Genomic DNA, 21,197 nt, shown 5'->3' with positions numbered 1-21,197 from the left:
TACTGTGCACATTTAATATTGATACAAGTGTAATCTTATCATGTATTCAGAAGGGAAGGAGATCTTAAGTATTTGTAGCAGCTCTAATGACTAGCACAGGATCTCTCATGACCTATATTTCAGCTTTGTTGAAAGTGAAGGGGTTCAGAATGAGCCTCCCAAAATGTGCCACTCCAGCTTGTAGATTATTTTGAGCTGAAGACAATCAAGGCTCAGAAGACTCAGGAAGAACTTTTTACCTCTCCCTTCACTACCTAAAAGAATCTGGCTCAGAGAGAGAAAGAGCTATTACCAGAGATAACTTTTATCTGAATGACCTATGTGCATGTCAGGGCAAACATCTAATTAACATCTTCGTATTGTCCTGGGAATTCCCCCTGTGAAATCCCAGGACCCTATCCCATTCCTTAGCTCAGGACAGCATAGAAGCCTCAATTGCTCAACTTGCCTTTGGGTCTCATATCTTTGGGGCTCTCATACGTACATCATTAAATTTGTCTTCTTCCTGTTAATCTGTGTTATGTCAATTTAATTATTAGACCAGCCAAAGAACCCAGAAAGGTAAAGGAAAAAAGTCTTTCTCCCCTACAAAAGTATTGAGAAGCATACCATTACACAGCCACAAGTATGCCCAAAATGGAAAAGACCAAACAACCACACCAAATGTTGGAGAGGATTTGAAACAACCAGAATTCTCATACTTTGTGATGGTGGGAAAATACAAATGGCACAACCGGTTTGGAAAGCTGTTTGGCAATTGATTAAAAAGCTGAATATAAACTTACCCTTTGACCTTGCAACTCCAATCCAAGAGAATTGAAAGCATATGCCCGCAAACACCCTTTTATAAGAATATTCAATCAAATTTATTCATAATAAACAAAGTCAGCCAGATATCAGTCAGCCTGTTCCTGTTGCTGAACAGGAGAATGGATAAACAAACTGTGGTAGATTCATACAGTGAAGATATTGTGTGTGTTCCTCACAATAAAAAGGAGCAAAGGTCTGATACATCCAACAACATGGATGAATATCAGAATATTGTGCTGAGTGGAAAAAGCCAGAAACAAAAAATATTCTGTGCATACAGTCCTAGAATAGGCAAAACTAACTTATAATGATACAAATCAGATCAGTATATTCCTTTAGCTTCAAGGGTGGTAGAAACTGACCAGGAAAGAGCACAAAGGAACTTTTTTGGTTTATGGAAATGTTCTGTGTCTTGAGTGAATGTGTCTACATTTGTCAAAATAAATTGAAAAATTCATTTAATATTTGATCATTTTACTCTATGTTTATAATAGCTTGACACTTTGAAAATTCAAAAGTATTCAGAGGACACTTCAGTCATACAATTTTTAATACTTTATTTAAACAATCTAACACTATTCATTAGCTAGTTCAGGATATTCGATTTAACTCAGACTTTTAAGGTAATGTTTTACTAAGAAGTTTTGGGATGAAATGGTACTTTAACAAACTGAAAATTAGTAAAAACATCATTACTCTGATAATAGTCCAAGACAGTACAATTCAGTACATTTTAGACTGCTTCAGAGGTCTGTGAAAATTTTTTAATAGGGAAACTGTATTGAAAGAAAAACATTAAATCACCTAGATGCTGATATCTCATAGAGCATTTCCATCCTCTATTTCACCAGTTAACAGTTATTTAACTATTAGCATCACTTATGATAAAGCTTGAGCTTTGGAAAATGATAGACAACCATCTAACTAGCCATTGCACAAGATACCTAATTACTCTCAGCTTTTCTCTCACTTACTAAACAATATAAAAAGCATCTAAAATAGAACCAGGCACATGATATAAACTTAATAAATGTCAGTTATATTCTTGCACATAAAGTTCCTTCAAAAATGTGTTTTCCTCCTCCTCCTCCTCCTTTTCCTTTTTCTCTTTTTTCAACCTTTTCTTTTCCCCTTTCTTTTTCTCTTCTCATGTTCCTGCTACTTCTTCCTCCTTTTTCCTGAACCTTTCACAGTATAGTCCCATGACAAGTAGGGAGAAAATGAGAGAAATGCTTATGTTTGAGGTTTTTAAAATCTGTCCTTTCTAGTTATCTTCAGATCTGTTACCTAATGTATTTTAAAAATGTGAGAATAAAGAAAAATATATTTCTGTTGCATAAATAAATTCTAAATTTTTGAGCTTAGAAATTTAAGACTAGAAGATTTTTAGTCGGAAAGAGTGTGAGTCTTTTCTGTAAATATGCATGAATTCTAGGTATTAACTTGACTAGGAGAAGAACAAATAACAATCGCTGAGCAGCTGTACACACCGCTATTGGGAAATCTTGGCTGCCCCAACCCATCAAATCTAATCTGATGGAGGAGAAAATAGGCAGTCTACCTGAAAAAGAATCCAGAGTAATGATAGTAAAGATGATACAAAATCTTGGAAATAGAATGGAGAAAATACAAGAAACATTCAACAAGGACCTAGAAGGACTAAAGATCAAATAAACAGTGATGAACAACACAATAAATGAAATCAAAAATTCTCTAGAAGAAATCAATAGCAGAATAACTGAGGCAGAAGAACAGATAAGTGACCTGGAAGATAAAATGGTGGAAATAACTATCACAGAGCAGAAAAAGAAAAAGGAATGAAAAGAATTGAGAACAGTCTCAGACACTTCTGGGACAACATTAAATGCACCAACATTTGAATTAGAGGGGTCCCAGAAGAAGAGAAAAAGAAAGGAACTGAGAAAATACTTGAAGAGATCACAGATGAAAACTTCCCTAATATGGGAAAGGAAATCATCAATCAAGCCCATGAAGCACAGAGAGTCCCACACAGGATAAATCCAAGGAGAAACGTGCTAAGACACATTTAATCAATTATCAAAAATTAAATACAAAGAAAAAATATTAAAAGTAGAAAGGGAAAAGCAACAAATAATGTAAAAGGGAATCCCCATAAGGTTAACAGCTGATCTTTCAGCAGAAACTCTGCAAGCCAGAAGGGAGTGGCAGGACATATTTAAAGTGATGAAAGGGAAAAACCTACAACCAAGATTACTCTACCCAGCAAGGATCTCATTCAGATTTGATGGAGAAATTAAAACCTTTACAGACAAGCAAAAGTTAAGAGAATTCAGCACCACCAAACCAGCTTTACAACAAATGCTAAAGGAACTTCTCCAGGCAGGAAACACAAGAGAAGGAAAAGGCCTACAATAACAAATCCAAAACAATTAAGAAAATGTTTATAGGAATTTACATATCGATAATTACCTTAAATGTAAATGGATTAAATGCTCCAACCAAAAAACATAGACTGGCTGAATGGATACAAAAACAAGACCCACATATATGCTGTCTACAAGAGACCCACTTCAGACCTAGGGACACATACAGATTGAAAGTGAGGGGACAGAAAAAGATATTCCATGCAAATGGAAATCAAAAGAAAGCTGGAGTAGTATTCTCATCTCAGACAAAATAGACTTTAAAATAAAGACTATTACAAGAGACAAAGAAGGACACTATATAATGATCAAGGGATCAATCCAACAAGAAGATATAACAATGGTAAATATTTATGCACCCAATATAGGAGCACCTCAATACATAAGGCAAACATTAACAGCCATAAAATGTGAAATCGACAGTAACACAATAATACTAAGGTACTTTAACACCTCACTTTCACCAATGGACAGAACATCCAAAATGAAAATAAATAAGGTAACATAAGCCTTAAATTACACATTAAACAAGATGACTTAATTGATAGTTATAGGACCTTCCATCCAAAACCAACAGAACACACTTTCTTCTCAAGTGCTCATGAAATATTCTCCAGGATAGATCATATCTTGGGTCACAAATCAAGTCTTGGTAAATTTAAGAAAATTGAAATAACATCAAGTATCTTTTCTGACCACAATGCTATGAGACAAGATATCAATTACAGGAAAAAAAAAACTAAAAAATACAAACACATGGAGGTGAAACAATACTAAATAACCAGGAGATCACTGAAGAAATCAAAGAGGAAACCAAAAAATATCTAGAAACAAATGACAATAAAAACACAATGACCCAAAATCAACGGGATATAGCACAAGCAGTTCTAAGAGGGAAGTTTATAGCAATACAATCCTACCTCAAGAAACATCTCAAATAAACAACCTAATCTTACACCTAAAGCAATTAAAGAAGAAAAAAAAACACCCCAAATTTAGCAGAAAGAAAGAAATCGTAAAAATCATATCAGAAAAAACTGAAAAAGAAATGAAGGAAACAATAGCAAAGATCAATAAAACTAAAAGTTGGTTCTTTGAAAAGACAAATAAAACTGATAAACTGTTAGCCAGACTCATCAAGAAAAAAAGGGAGAAGAGTCAAATCAACAGAATTAGAAATGAAAAAGGAGAAGTAACACTGACACTGCAGAAATACAAAGGATCATGAGAGATTACTACAAGCAGCTCTGTGCCAATAAAATGGACAACCTGGAAGAAATGGACAAATTCTTAGAAAGGTATAACCTCCCAAGACTGAACCAGGAAGAAACAGAAAATATGAACAGACCAATCACAAGTAATGAAATTGAAACTGTGATAAAAAATCTTCCAACAAACAAAAGTCCAGGACCAGATGGTTTCAAAGGTGAACTCTATCAAAGATTTAGAAAAGAGCTAACACCCATACTTCTCAAACTCTTCCAAAAAATTGCAGAGAAAGGAACACTCCCCAACTCATTCTATGAGGCCACCATCACCCTGATACTAAAACCAAACAAAGATAGTACAAAAAAAGAAAATTACAGACCAATATCACTGATGAATATAGATGCAAAAATCCTTAACAAAATACAAGCAAACAGAATTGAACAACACTTTAAAAGGATCATACAACATGATCAAGTGGGATTTACCCCAGGGATGCAAGGATTCTTCAATATATGCAAATCAATCAATGTGATACACCATATTAACAAATTGAAGAATACAAACCATATGATCATCTCAAAAGATGCCGGACAGGACAAGCTTTTGTCAAAATTCAACACCCATTTATGATAAAAACTCTCCAGAAAGTGGGCATAGAGGGAACCTACCTCAACATAATAAAGGCCATATATGACAAACCCACAGCAAACATCATTCTCAATGGTGAAAAACTGAAAGCATTTCCTCTAAGATCAGGAACAAGACAAGGTTGTCCACTCTCAGCACGATTATTCAACATAGTTTTGGAAGTCCTAGCCTCAGCAATCAGAGAAGAAAAAGAAATAAAAGGAATCCAAATTGGAAAAGAAGAAGTAAAACTGTCACTATTTACAGATGACATGATACTATACATAGATAATCCTAAAGATGTCACCAGAAAACTACTAGAGCTAATTAATGAATTTGGTAAAGTAGCAGGATACAAAATTAATGCACAGAAATCTCTGGCATTCCTATACACTAATGATGAAAAATCTGAAAGAGAAATTAAGGAAACACTCCCACTTACCACTGCAACAAAGGAATAAAATATCTAGGAATAAACCTACATAGGGATACAAAAGACCTGTATGCAGAAAATTATAAGACACTGATGAAAGAAATTAAAGATGATTCCAACAGATGGAGAGATATACCATGTTCTTGGATTGGAAGAATCAATATTGTGAAAATGACTATACTACCCAAAGCAATCGACAGATTCAATGCAATCCCTATCAAATTACCAATGGCATTTTTTACGGAACTAGAACAAAAACTCTTAAAATTTGTTTGGAGACACAGAAGACCCCGAATAGCCAAAGCAGTCTTGAGGGAAAAAAATGGAGCTGGAGGAATCAGGCTCCCTGACTTCAGACTATACTACAAAGCTACTGTAATCAAGACAATATGGTACTGGCACAAAGACAGAAACAGATCAATGGAACAAGATAGAAAGCCCAGAGATAAACCCACACACCTATGGTCAACTAATCTATGACAGAGGAGGCAAGGATATACAATGGAGAAAAGACAGCCTCTTCAATAAATGGTGCTGGGAAAACTGGACAGCTACATGGAAATGAATGAAATTAGGACACTCCCTAACACCATACACAAAAATAAACTCAAAATGGATTAGAGACCTAAACATAAGACCAGACACTATAAAACTCTTAAAGGAAAACATAGGAAGAACACTCTTTGACATAAATCACAGAAAGATCTTTTTTGATCCACCTCCTAGACTAATGGAAATAAAAACAAAAATAACCAAATGGGACCTAATGAAACTTAAAAGCTTTTGCACAGCAAAGGAAACCATAAACAAGCGAAAAGACAACTCTCAAAATGGGAGAAAATATTTGCAAATGAATAAATGGACAAAGGATTAATCTCCAAAATATATAAACAGCTCATGCAGCTCAATATTAAAGAAACAAACAATCCAATCCAAAAATGGGCAGAAGACCTAAATAGACATTTCTCCAAAGAAGACATAATGATGGCCAAGAAGCACATGAAAAGCTGCTCAACATCACTAATTATTAGAGAAATGGAAATCAAAACTACAATGAGGTATCACCTCACAGCAGTCAGAATGGGCATCATCAGAAAATCTACAAGCAACAAATGCTGGAGAGGGTGTGGAGAAAAGGGAACATTCTTGCACTGTTGGTGGGAATGTAAATTGATACAGCCACTATGGAGAACAGTATGGAGGTTCCTTAAAAAACTAAAAATAGAGTTACCATCTGACCCAGCAATCCCACTACTGGGCATATACCCAGAGAAAACCATAATTGAAAAAGACACATGCACCCCAATGTTCACTGCAGCACTATTTACAATAGCCAGGTCATGGAAGCAACCTAAATGCCCATCAACAGACGAATGGATAAAGAAGATGAGGTACATACATACAATGGAATATTACTCGGCCATAAAAAGGAATGAAATTGGGTCATTTGTAGAGATGTGGATGGATCTAGAGACTGTCATACAGAGTGAAGTACATCAGAAAGAGAAAAACAAATATCGGATATTAACACATATATGTGGAACCTAGAAAAATGGTGCAGATGAACCAGTTTGCAGGACAGAAATTGAGACACAAATGTAGAGAACAAATGTATGGACACCAAGGGGGGAAAGCCGCTGGGGTGGTGGTGGTGGTGTGATGAATTGGGGGATTGGGATTGACATGTATACACTGATGTGTATAAAATGGATGACTAATAAGAACCTGCTATATAAAAAATTTAAAAAACACACACACAAAAAAAACTAATAAAATCCGCATAAAGTATAGAATTTAGTTTATAATAAGATATCTATATTGGTTCATCTGCAATAGTAATATATTAACAATAGGGGAAACTGGGTGTGGTGTATATGGGAACTCTTTAAACTGTCTTTGAAACTTTTCAATGAATTAGAAACTATTGTAAAATAAACATTTTATTTAGATGCAAAAAATGTTTATAGCCACTTTTTTTTGTTTTGTTTTGTTTTGTTTTTTTTATTGCGGTACGCTGGCCTCTCACTGTTGTGGCCTCTCCCGTTGCAGAGCACAGGCTCCTGATGTGCAGGCTCAGCGGCCATGGCTCACGGGCCTAGCTGTTCCGCCGCATGTGGGATCTTCCCGGACTGGGGCATGAACCCGTGTCCCCTGCATCGGCAGGCGGACTCTCAACCACTGTGCCACCAGGGAAGCCCCTATAGCCACTTTTAAAATACCCCTGTCTATTAATTGTGAGACAGCTGAGCCAAGATTCAGTCTTTCACTTTATGAATTACCTCCTAGGAATTTTCCATGAAGAGCTACCTCAGAGGGCAACTGTGTCAACCAGGGAAGTCTTGCCTTGGTTGACAGGATGTGAGCCTTCACTCTGGTAAAATATTCTGGTGTTCACAATGACACTGGTAGCTGTTTCAGTTAGTCTTGAAAAGTCACTGAAATCCTGAGTTATTAGAAATTAGACTAAAATTAGTAAAATTAAAACAGATAAAATTATGTTTGTTATTCTCACTCCTTCCTCAGAGCTGATCCCTTGAGCTTTGAATGGTCCTGGATTCAATTAAATCTGAACGAGAAGTTTACTGATTTCCACCTAGAGGAATGAGCTTCAGTCCATGCCTCTGGGAATAAATTAGATGATGGAACTGACTCTACTCAAAGTCGTTATTAACTGATTTGTTAAACATATATGCAGCATGGAGGCCAGAAATGGAAATTATGTTATATGGTTAAGATTATATCCATACCTCTTAATCCCTAGTTGTTCTCATGTAACCAAATTCAAATTTCAATCTTATAACCTTGAAATGATGTTCCCACCATCTTTTCTTTATTTTTCCCTCTGTCTTCTTCTTCTCTCTCTCTCTCCGTCTCTTGAATTTTAATCCATTTCCCCATATTCCTCCATGTCCTAGAAATAAACCTGAGAAGGGGAGGTTTCTAGGGAAGTCTGGGTGCCCGCTGTTGAATGGGATGGGATGGGTTGTGAAAATATAACCCTTCAGCCCAATGTGATACAGGACTAGCTCAGTGACAGAATTACCTCCCCTGTATATTCACACAGCTGTGGAGTCATAGAAATTACCTATAGGCTCTATTGCTGCACATATTCAACTAGAACTCTATTAATGGGCCGAGGATGAACAAGGAAATGGGGAAATTACTGTGCAGATTGCTTAAATCCATCCTGTTCTCCTTCCCTTTGCCTTCATTGATTAGTCTCAGAATTTTTTCTCTCTTTTCTCCTCCTCTTCCTGTAAAATCTATATCCTTTACTTTGTGTTTTAATCTACATTTATTTTTCTTTCCATTACCATGCATGCATGTGCGTGCGCACGCACACACACATGCGTGCGCACACACACACACACACGTCCCAGGCGTGCACCAATGTTTCCCTCCCTTAAGGGTTTCTTTGTTATGCGAAACTATTCTCTATGTGTAATTTCTTGAAAAATACTGGTTTATATAGAGTTCTAAATTTCCTAGAATGAATAACTACATGCCCTATTTAAGGTGAGCATTCAGTGTTTGACTAGAATTTTACAGGAATTATACAGTGCTTCTTACTTCTAGATAAGAACAGTTAAATTTAAAACTAATTAAAAATTAGTCAAATAGAGCTCTCTATGTATATGCCAACAAGGTCCGTTTAGAAACTTGCATGGGCTCAAATTATCATACAGCCTTAAAGTTCAAAATGGGAAGTCAGAGATCTTTCTTAAAGTAAATAACTAGAAAGAAAAATATACCTACTGACCATTATCTAAAATCCACTTTCTCTGATAAGGTTGAAGTGAATTGTCCAGATGGTAGTTCAGAGCCAAACTATTCTTCCTGGTTGTAAATAAACAGAATAAATCCCCCAAAGATATTACTCAGATCTAAAATACAGACCAACGATGTGTGCCAGTGGTTTCTGCATTTGACTTTACACATATCTGCCTTTTAGACCTGAGTAATTATTTGGGGGGGTCATCAATTATTTATTTTTCCAAAAGTATCATTTCCACATATCCATGCTATTGGGTTAGATGTAATGAAAGACACAGAAAATTATAAGATGCAATTTCCACCCTCCAGGAGATTATATTTGTCATATTATTATAATATAAAAAGAACAAAAATCTGCCAATCATAAATGTAGGTAGATTGAAAAAGTAAATCTTATGATGATGCTCCTCATTGGCACATTTGTCTACCCCCATCCACTCACACCTACCCAGAGGCATCGTATTAAACAAAAGATATTGAGGAAATATTTTAAATATTCCCTAATGTCCATATACTTTTCCCCTTTACTCTGAAACACCGCATGCATCACCACTTCTAACCTTTGATCCACTCTACTTTTTTTTTTTTTTTTTTTTGTGGTACGCGGGCCTCTCACTGTTGTGGCCTCTCTCATTGCAGAGCACAGGCTCCGGACGCGCAGGCTCAGCGGCCATGGCTCACGGGCCCAGCCGCTCTGCGCCATGTGGGATCTTCCCGGACCGGGGCACGAACCCGTGTCCCCTGCATCGGCAGGCAGACTCTCAACCACTGCACCACCAGGGAAGCCCCCACTCTACTTTTAACCTGGAAGTAGAGATAAGCAGCAAGCCGCCTAATGTGTGCCTGGCTCTGTCTCTTGGGAAGCTCTGTGACTTGAACACCTAATGTACAAACTCTATAGCTCAGTTTCCTTATCCAGTAAATAATGTTAATAATAGAACTTACAGCATTGTTGTGAGGGTTAAATAAATTTGTAACAGTACTTGGATAACAGTGTTTGGCATACAGTAAGCATTTACTAAACGCTGGCTTTTATTATTATTGATCTAGTAGTTTACTGCTTCCTTGGACTCAGGAACTAAACCACAGACAAGATGCACCATGCCCCTGAACCCAAATGGGGACTTAGGTCAGCAACAACCAGACCCGTATCACTATGCCCTGGTAAATGGGACATATAGACATTTGGAGGAGACAGAAATTGCTTTTCCAATCTAGGAGAGTCTGATAAGGCTTCACAACAACACAAAATTTGTCACTTTCTCACACAAACACATACTTATATTTAAATTCTACTTACAATGCTTGCTTCAAAAATTCAAAATAGACTTGCTTTCATTCAGGTTGAAATGACAGTGTGCTGTATCTTTTTACGAAGATAACTCTGATAAAAGACCAAATTTCATAGCTTAAAATTTGGCTGAAATTTAATTTTGTCTTGTTCTTTATAACTCACTTTAAACATTACATTTGGTTAACTCTTTGCTCTGAGAGCCTTATGGTGGCATTTAAACGGAACCTCAAACTCTGACCCAAGGAAAGGTGTCAAAGCAGATTAGAGATATGAACTATAAGAATTCTTATCTCTTTAAGCAGAGCCATCATCGGCAGACCATGCATAAAAATATTAAAAATATCATTCAATTTCTAAAGAATTTAAGAATTTTCAACATCTAAAATAAAGAAAAGTTGCACAAAGGAGAACATGACCTTCTCCAAAGGGACAGCAATGGTTTGGCTTTGAGTGACAAGGATAATTTACATCAATTTACAAATTAAATAGCAGTATGACAAACATGAAACCAGTCAGTATTCGACGTGGAGATATTATTAAATAACTGTCATCTTGTAGTATGTTAAATTAATTTGTTTCGATTCATTAATTTTTAAATTAATCCGTTCTATATGTTCTTTTGCAAAAAAAAACTGCAATGATTTTCCTGCAGCTCAACATTGCCCTCCTATGGACTAAAAGCCATACTATAGTATTCTGGATATTTACAAAAGAAATAGGAAAATTATACTCCTGTGGCACAGGTTTTTAAATAAGCAGCAAGCTCTCAGAATTCTGAATAGCAGCACACACAAGCCTCCCTAACATGGCCTTATCATACTGGAACTTCTCCTCCCATGGATCAGTGCTTCCTTGAAGACATTTCCCAGATTTAGACAACTCTGGAGTCTTGTGGGTGGGCAACAATTACCGAGAAATGAGCAACATCATGAAGAGTCAGTTAGTTATTTCACTGAGCCTGGCCAATACTTACAAAAGGCTTTTGTAAAAACGTACAAAACCTGGTAGATTTCTGGGAGGTATGGTGAGCTTAAAAATAAGGGAAACTTTGCATTAATTAAGAGAAGAATAAAAAATGCTTGTGAGTTTGATAGTCGAAGCTGCCAGATATAAGCCGGAATTCAGCTGGACCTCTGGACTGAGCTTGTGTAAGTGAAAGTCAAACAGCTGGGCAGGATAGAAATAACTGTTGAGTCATAGGATGGGATCAAGCTGGAACAGGCAAAAAGAAAATGAGGAAGTTGGGAAGATGATTTTTTTTTTGTAAACAAAAACCACTGGAGAATTTCACTGTCTTTTTTGAAATGACAATATTAAGAAAATGTTTTGTGTGGGCACAGATGATGGTGAAAAAGAGTAAGTGGCCCAACTGCAGTCACTTTCATACAATGTATATGCAAATAATATTCTTTAATCATTGTAAAATAATTACTAGTAAGTTGGGGGTAAGTTGTTTTAACCTCTATGAGCCTCAATTTCCTCATCTGTAAAATAGTATTATTACTCCTATTTTGCAAGGTTGAGAATATAGATGAGAAATAACCTGGGCAAGGTACCTTACATAGCAAATTTTTTGCTACAGAGTGGAAGCTTTGTGAAAGGTAACTGATTAATAAACAGTAATCAGGGCTTCCCTAGTGGTGCAGTTGTTAAGAATCCACCTGCCAATGCAGGGGACATGGGTTCGAGCCCTGGTCCAGGAAGATCCCACATGCTGCGGAACAATTAAGCCAGTGCACTGCAACTACTGAGCCTGCGCTCTAGAGCCCGCAAGCCACAACTACTGAGCCCACGTGCCACAACTACTGAAATCCACGTGCCTAGAGCCCTTGCTCCGCAACAAGAGAAGCCACTGCAATGAGAAGCCCACACACCTCAATGAATAGTCCCCACTTGCTGCAATTAGAGAAAGCCCGTGCTCAGCAACGAAGACCCAATGCAGCCAAAAAAATAAAGATAAACAGTAACCATAATTATCACCTTAGATTTTAGAATTTGTCATGTCCTTTCACGTGTATTTTTAAGTTTCATTTTGTTAAATATAGTACAATGATTAGAGTCACTGCTCAGTGGTATGACTCCCCTAGAGTCTTCAGACTAGAGAACAAAAAGACCAATCTAGCTTAGGAAATTTTAAGAAACTCAATGAGAGAAAGCAACAAATTTATCATCTCAAGACCAACTCATAAGTGCATAAAATTTCACTGAGGCTTTATGGTAAAAAACCGCAGCCAAGATTGAACAAAATTTCAATTGCCTCACACTTGGGTCCCTCCCTTCTAAACACCATTAAAAAAATCTACATTCCAAACACGTGGTAGGAGCCATTTGTAAGAAAAGCTGGAGAAATGAGTCTAAGACCTTCATCTCTAGGCCAAAGTGTTTGTCCTCGAGGGCCTTTTCTGGAAATTGTATCTTTTTCCTGTGGGTTCTTGGTGTGCCAGGAAATGTAGCTCCAGCCACTCACTCTACATAGCCTTCCTTGGGCTCCAATCACCTTGGCCCCAAAGATATCATGTATGCCACCTGTGTCCTCTTCAACAACCAGCATGTTTGGGTAAGTCAAACACTAGCTGCAAGCAAAGATGGGGAAGGTAAAGATTCCAATTATTTCATTATATTTCAATCACAGAAAGGAGCCAAGCAAGTCTTCTGAGGCAACAGAGAATGTTACCTACAGCACTCAAGAAATGGAGCTTTAGGGGCTTCCCTGGTGGCGCAGTGGTTGAGAATCCACCTGCCGATGCAGGGGACTCGGGTTCGTGCCCCGGTCCGGGAAGATCCCACATGCCGCGGAGCGGCTGGGCCCGTGAGCCATGGCCGCTGAGCCTGCGCGTCCGGAGCCTGTGCTCCGCAACGGGAGAGGCCACAACAGTGAGAGGCCTGCGTATCGCAAAAAAAAAAAAAAAGAAATGGAGCTTTATAAAACAACTCTTATCTTGCCATTTTGATGTTATCTACTGTCTTCCCCCTCAAAGGACACCAATTTTGACAGTCACAGATGAGACCACCTTTGTGGTCTCAGGAGAAGCCCAGGACTCCAGCAGAGAAGTTCCAGCACACTACTGGGGCAAAAAAAGAGATTAGATGCATTGAAGAGGGTAAGAGTTTCACTTTACCCATGAACCCTCCCCTAAGGTAGCACAGCTTAGTGCCAAGAGGGACCTTCTTAGAACATGATGCAACCCGTGGAGGAAAGTGACAGTGTGTGAGTGAGTGTCCAGCTTCCCCAGTTGTGTAGGAGGCTACCTAAGAGAACCACTTCTTTCTCCTCCCATCCAGAATAGTGTGGAGTGCTGAACAGCTGGGGGTCAGGCTGGGAGAACAGCAGTCAGGGCTCTCTGAGAACATCAGAGCAGATCCTACTACTGCTTGGCAGACTCCTTCATAAAGCCCATCCATGAGCCACTGGGATTGCCTTGAAGGCAGAACCCGTCAGCTAGCCCATGGGCACCTTCAATGCTCTGTGCACCTCATTCATAACAACCCTACACCATAGATAAATTCAAAATATTAGTGGGTCATATTAACCATTGAAAAGGACACTATCCAATAAAACAGAAGAGGATATAAGCCAAACCATGAGGTGATTTGAAATAATAAGAGTTCACTTTTATTTAATTCTAAGACACGGTTCTAAGTCCTTTCACACGAATCGACACACTTAATCATTGCAGCAAACCCCTAAACTATGAATGTATTATTTATCCACATTTTACAAGTTTGGAAACTGAGACCCCCAAAGGATAGGTTTCTTACTCAAGATTCCACATGTAGTGAGTGAGTGTACTCATATTAAAACGAAGATAAAGCCAAAATTCAAATCAAATGTGTCTAGTTCCAGAGTCTAAGCTCTTACCACTCCATGATATTGCCTTTCTAAATCACTAAAATTATTCATGCATATTTTTTCTCTTAAAATACACCACAAATCAAAGATATCTTTGTAGTGGTTGGAAGACCCAGTAAGATTTATTAAACATGTCTCCCTCTACAAGGTAAAGCTATGAGCTAATATAATTAGACTTGTACTTTATCAAGAAATGAGGCAATGAAAAATCATGTATTCTTCTGCTAGGGGAGAGGGGCTGGTGAAAAGTTGATTTTCTTTTGATGGGTAGAGTTATTGTGAGAGCAACACGGAAGGCCTGATCCTGAGTTATAGACTGGAGTTGCTTTGCTATGGATGGTATTACACTGTCCCTGATTAGATGTTGCTCAGAAACCCAAATCTACCCTGCTATCTCTTTGAGACATGAAAAGGTAACACTGTGTCCCTGAGCCATGGTAAGGAAAGGGGAGCCCCTATCAGCAGCTATAGAAATCAACACTTGTCCCAAGGGAAAGAATGCTTGCACCCTAAAACTAACCTATGCTATAATAAATTTATGACAATGAGAAGATCATAGTTAATGGTACTTTCTCCTATGCTTATAACATCCACTTAAGTAGACCTCTTTTCCTTTAGAAAGTCCTTGATATAAAAGCAATTTATTTAGTTGATACATTTGTTTGGATCAATTTACATAAGCTGCTGGAAAACCGGTCTGGAAGGTATTCTGGAACAGCCCCTTAAAGAGAATCTCCTTAAAGAAATACTAGAGAATTTGAGCAGAGTGGGGCATGTCAGAGGTCTGACTAGTTAATTTTAGGACTGACTTTCCACGAGAAAAAATTCAAGTCAGTTACACCATACAGAAGTGAGAGTAAAATGAGAATCAAGTTGGTCCCCCATGAAATGAGTAAGCATTAGAAAACGGCAAAGTCTTGGAAGATATGACTTCTATGAAGGAACTCCAAACCCTATCAGAAAATTAATTTTAATGTAAATTTGTTCCTTAAGACAATTATTGATGTCAGAATGTTAATGAGGATTTATCAACAATAATCAAGAATTTTACTCAGGAAGAGTGCACATTGGCAGGGATGGAAACAAGGCAGTAAAGTATAAATAAGGGCAAAATTCAGGTGCCTTTAGCTTTGAAGAAGACACGTCTATTTCAAAGATCAGCAAAGGACTGAATGTTAAAGATGAAGGAGCATTGATGGTAGCCGGATATCACAAGGTAAGTACTGCATATTACAAAGAGGAACACTGAAAGAAGTCACTTATCTCAGAAGAGGAAATGGACAATCTTACAGTGCTTCTAAGTATTACCATTCAGAAACAAGCAAAAAGAAAAAAAGCCAATTAGAAGGTTTGAGCCTCAGACACATTTACTGAACTAGAAATTCCCACTATATTCATAGTGCTAAACGCTTTGCCTCCAGAGACAAACTTTACATCATGGCCATGCAGATTCCTTCCATAGGGGTATTTGAAAATGTTAACAAAAACTTCCCACCTTCAGAAATAGATGGGGGCCTTCCCTGGTGGTGCAGCGGTTGAGAGTCCGCCTGCCGATGCAGGGGACACGGGTTCGTGCCCCGGTCCGGGAAGATCCCACATGCCACGGAGCGGCTGGGCCCGTGAGCCATGGCCGCTGAGCCTGCGCGTCCGGAGCCTGTGCTACACAACGGGAGAGGCCACAATAGTGAGAGGCCCACGTACCGCAAAAAAAAAAAAAAAAGATGGGACATGGGGATAAGAATAAGGAAAAAAACTATTGATCTTTATTATTTCCCTAAAGGATGTGGAGATCATTTTAAGAGCCATCTGAGCTGGAGTTGGTTAAATTCTCAAGTTATGGCTTTGTGAGCTTTAAAGTTGCCTACTGTGTTGTTCAAAACTAAGAATCCATTCTAAAGGAGGACAGGAGGCCATTTTTTTAAAGTACATCATCTGGTTATGAGGATATGATGGTTAAAGGGAAAGTTAGTGTCTTCAAAGGAAGCTGTGGAAAGATACATGGTACAGAGAGCCTGCCACCCACAAGGAAAACCTGGAGAAGAAAAAAAATGTCTGGTTATGTTAATTAAGTCTGGTCTTATACTAAGGTTTTACAGCTTATTTCCCAGGCTGCTAAAATGGCAATACGAAGAAGATGTAATTATTGGTTTGCCCAGTGAGAATTACAGACTTTTTGAGATGAAAGAAAAGCATCACAGAGCTCACAAGCCTAAATCCCTTAGGTCACAAACCGAAATTCTTGCTGAGGTCAAGGACATGTGTGGGTAAGGGTGGCCCAGTGGGGACTGTGGCGATCAGGAACACATGCGCCCCTTGTAAAATGGCAGGACCACCACTTAGTTCTAGCTGGTTCTCCCATGTGAGGACCCAGGCTCTGCATTGCCAGGTCTTCTAATTTCTCATAAGAAACAGGAAACACAGAGTTATATGTAAAATAACCTAGTGTAGTTTGATTTGATTTGATTTTATTTATTTATTTTTAATAGACAATTTTAGAGCTGATTTCAGGTTAATGGCAAAATTGAACAGAAAGCACTGAGATTTCCCATAAACCTCTTGCTCCTACACACGTCTAGATTCAAAGGTCTGATCCCTAAGATCATGTTATTTCCAGTGTGTCAAATGGCTTCTCAATTCCAAATGCCCATCAACAATTTTTTTAATTAATAAACTTTATTTTTTTAGGGTAATTTTAGATTCACAGCAAAACTGAGCAGAAACTGAGTGGAAAGTACAGAGAGTCTCTGTCTACTCCCCAGCCCCACGCATGCATAACCTCCTCCACATCAACATCGCCCCGAAGAGTGGTACATCTGTTATGATTGGTAAACCTACATTAGCCCATCATTACACCCCAGAGTCCATAGTTTACATTAAGGTTCACTCTTGGTGTTGTACATTCTATCTGTTTAGACAAATGTATGACATATCATTATAGACACAGTGTATTTTCACTGCCCTAAAAATCCTCTGTGCTCAGCCTATTCATCCCTCCCTCCCCTCAACCCCTGGCAACCACCAATAATTTTACTGCCTCCATACATAGTTTTCCTTTTCCCGGAATGTAATATAGTTAGAAGCATCCAGTATGTAGCCTTTTCAGATTGGCTTCTTTCACTAGTAATATGCATTTAAGTTTCCTCAGTGTCTTTTCATGGCTTGACAACTCATTTCTTCTTTAGCACTGAATAACATCCCTTTGCCTGGATGGACCACAGTTAACTTATCAATTCACCCACTGAAGGACATCTTGGTTACTTCTAAGTGTTGGCAGTTGTGAGTAAAGCAGCTATAAACATCCATGTGCAGGTTTTTATGTGGATATAAGTCTTCAAGTCATTTGGTTAAATACCAAAGAACACAATTCCTGGATCACCTGCTAAGAGTGTGTTTAGTTTTGTAAGAAACCACCAAGCTGTGTTCCAAAGTGGCTGTACCATTTTGCATTCCCACCAGAAATGAATGAGGGTCCCAATTGTTCTACCTCCTCGCCAGCATTTGGTGGTGTCAGTATTCCAGATTTTGGCCATTCTAATAGGTGTGTAGTGGTATCTGTTGTTATAAGGAGTTTTTAAACGTTCAAGACTCTTTGGCTAAAAGACCAAGAAATGTTTATATTGCTTAAACCTCTGGCTTAATTTAATTAAGACAAGGAAGGAAGGAAGGGAGGGAGGGAGGGAAGGAGATGGAAGGAGGGAGAGAAGGAAGGAAGGGGAAAAGGAAAGAAGCAAAAAAGGAGGGTGAGGGCTATGTGAATCAAATAAACCACATCTATGGGCTACCAGAGTTCTAATTCCATTCAACCTGTCAGAGATAAGGAGCTTGGCCAGGAAAAGGGAAGAGCTCGGTGAAGATCACGTACTTAGTTTCTGATAGAGCAGTGATCATGTTAGGACACAGGTTTCCTTTTTCCCACCTCAGTCTTTCCTGGCTTGTGCAGTCAGATATTTTCACCAAATCACACTGAAATTCTTACTTTGGCAGCAGGCTTGCTTGTGTGCTTCTCTCTCCTTAGCAGCTTGGTTGAAAAGTCTCCAGATAAACTCCAGCTCCATAGCCAGCATTGCTCTGGTCCATCAAGTAAATCCTCTCTCAATCTGGGAGGCAAGTTGGAAAAGAAGGTTAAACCCTGATGTTTTACAGAGGTTATAAGTTGGAGTCAATGCAACTGAAATCTTCACTCCATGCTGGGCCTAATGTTTTGGAATCTATGTCTTTTCTTTCTGTTAAACATTTTCAAAGTGTTAGTGCTGAGCTGACTATAAAAGCTTCTCCAGGAATAAGATTTAACAAAGATCTTAGGTTTTTTAAAGTACTCTGGCTTGTGCAGGAAACTTGGAGTCAAAGATTCCCTGAAAGAAGCAAAGTTCTAAGTAGTCAGAAGCATAAAGATGCTGCGTAAAATGAAAAATTTTAGGGATAGAAAGGTGAAAAAATTGAGAGGGAAAAATCATATGCCGGGATAAATAAGAATTTAATGCTCTTAAGGAGTGATACTATTGTACTGAATTATAAATATGGCTCAAAAGGTATTTTTTTGGGAAAGAGATCGCTTAATACACCTTCAGTCATACACAGGAAAAAGAAGTTTTAAGGCAGTATTTGAAAAGTAATTACATAAAAATAAGTGGAAAAACATCTACAATTTGTGGTTATTTCAATGTCATAATCACCCAGTGCCATGTGTCTGCTTTTTACTCTAAAATTGGCTCTTTCACAGTATTTTGCTTGGTGGATTTCTAGAGATTCTCACACAATCACAATTATTTTTAAGAATCACGACTACTATGAATCATAAATATTTATATTATGCCTAATTTTATTTTTTAAAAAAAGATGTTTACTATCTAAATACATGAGAGAGTTGGGGAGGGCTCTGTTTTATAACACTAGAAAAAACTTGGTGATCCCTGGGAGCCCAGATTGCTATTTTTCTCTTAGGAGCTGATGTGGTTATTGTCATCAGCAGTCTCCTTCAAAAACTGGAGTTTTTGTGTGTGTGTGTGTGGTACGTGGGCCTCTCACTGTTGCGGCCTCTCCCGTTGCAGAGCACAGGCTCCGGATGCGCAGGCTCAGCGGCCATGGCTTACGGGCCCAGCCGCTCCGCGGCATGTGGGATCCTCCCGGACCAGGGCACGAACCTGCATCCCCTGCATCGGCAGGCGGACTCCCAACCACTGCGCCACCAGGGAAGCCCAAAAACTGGAGATTTTGATAAGAACAATTCAGAGCTATGCATAAATGAAAAATTCTTTCATGTGCTTTCAACCACCAGAATTTAATTAAACATGGTTCGTATGTTTTGTATTTTTTTAATCAAATCTGAAGCACTGTCTGCTGTAATTGAAAGCTTTAGTCAACAAGATCAAAATTTTGAGCGGGGGAAGACATACGTGTAGCGTTTACTATTAAAATTGAAGAAGAGAGGAAAATAAATGTCGAAGTAATTTGGCTTTGAATTATTTTTCACTTTCACTATAAGTACAGATACAAGTTTCCAATAATCAAATTCATTTTCAAAAATGTCATTACTATAGAAGAACGAATACGTGAATATATTTCAAAATTCAGGATCCCTTTCATCACATCTCTCTAGCAGAGTCTTTTCTTTCTTGCTTGCTTTCCTATTGAGGTGGCCCAAGATCCACCTGTGTGAGAAGGATGTCACTTCCTAAAATGACTACAAACATGAGGCCCTCCCCTCAGCTCCTCCATCATTGAGAAGCTTTTCGCCCCCATCCCACAATTCCTTGGCTTCTGTCATCAGCTGTAAACCCGTGGAGACTGTTTTATCTTATGCTCTAACAATCTTCCTGGTGGTGGGGTGTTACGGGGGGCAGATCTCATCTAACCCCCATGGTGGTAAATAGCACCTTTATACTGAAGATTCCCACATCCATCTCTTTTAAGGAAACCCCTCTCCCGAACATAGACTTATACATCTAACTGCCTTAAAGGCACCTCAAATTCAACATCAGTGTCTTATAATTTTCTGCATACAGGTCTTTTGTCTCCTTAGGTAGGTTTATTCCTAGATATTTTATTCTTTTTGTTGCAGTGGTAAATGGGAGTGTTTTCTTGATTTCACGTTCAGATTTTTCATTATTAGTGTATAGGAATGCCAGAGATTTCTGTGCATTAATTTTGTATCCTGCTACTTCACCAAATTCATTGATTAGCCCTAGTAGTTTTCTGGTAGCATCTTTAGGATTCTCTATGTATAGTATCATGTCATCTGCAAACAGTGACAGCTTTACTTCTTCTTTTCCAATTTGGATTCCTTTTATTTCCTTTTCTTCTCTGACTGCTGTGGCTAAAACTTCCAAAACTATGTTGAATAAGAGTGGTGAGAGTGGACAACCTTGTCTTGTTCCTGATCTTGTGGAAATGGTTTCAGTTTTTCACCATTGAGGACGATGTTGGCTGTGGGTTTGTCATATATGGCCTTTATTATACTGAGGAAAGTTCCCTCTATGCCTACTTTCTGGAGGGTTTTTATCATAAATGGGTGTTGAATTTTGTTAAAAGCTTTCTCTGCATCTATTGAGATGATCATATGGTTTTTCTCCTTCAATTTGTTAATATGGTGTATCACATTGATAGATTTGCATATATTGAAGAATCCTTGCATTCCTGGAATAAACCCCACTTGATCATGGTGTATGATCCTTTTAATGTGCTGTTGGATTCTGTTTGCTAGTATTTTGTTGAGGATTTTTGCATCTATGTTCATCAGTGATATTGGCCTGTAGTTTTCTTTCTTTGTGATATCCTTGTCTGGTTTTGGTATCAAGG

Source organism: Globicephala melas, chromosome 4 (assembly GCF_963455315.2).
Source record: "Globicephala melas chromosome 4, mGloMel1.2, whole genome shotgun sequence".
NCBI lineage: Eukaryota > Metazoa > Chordata > Mammalia > Artiodactyla > Delphinidae > Globicephala > Globicephala melas.
The sequence above is the reverse complement of the archived record's forward strand: the minus strand, read 5'-3'. Positions refer to the sequence as shown.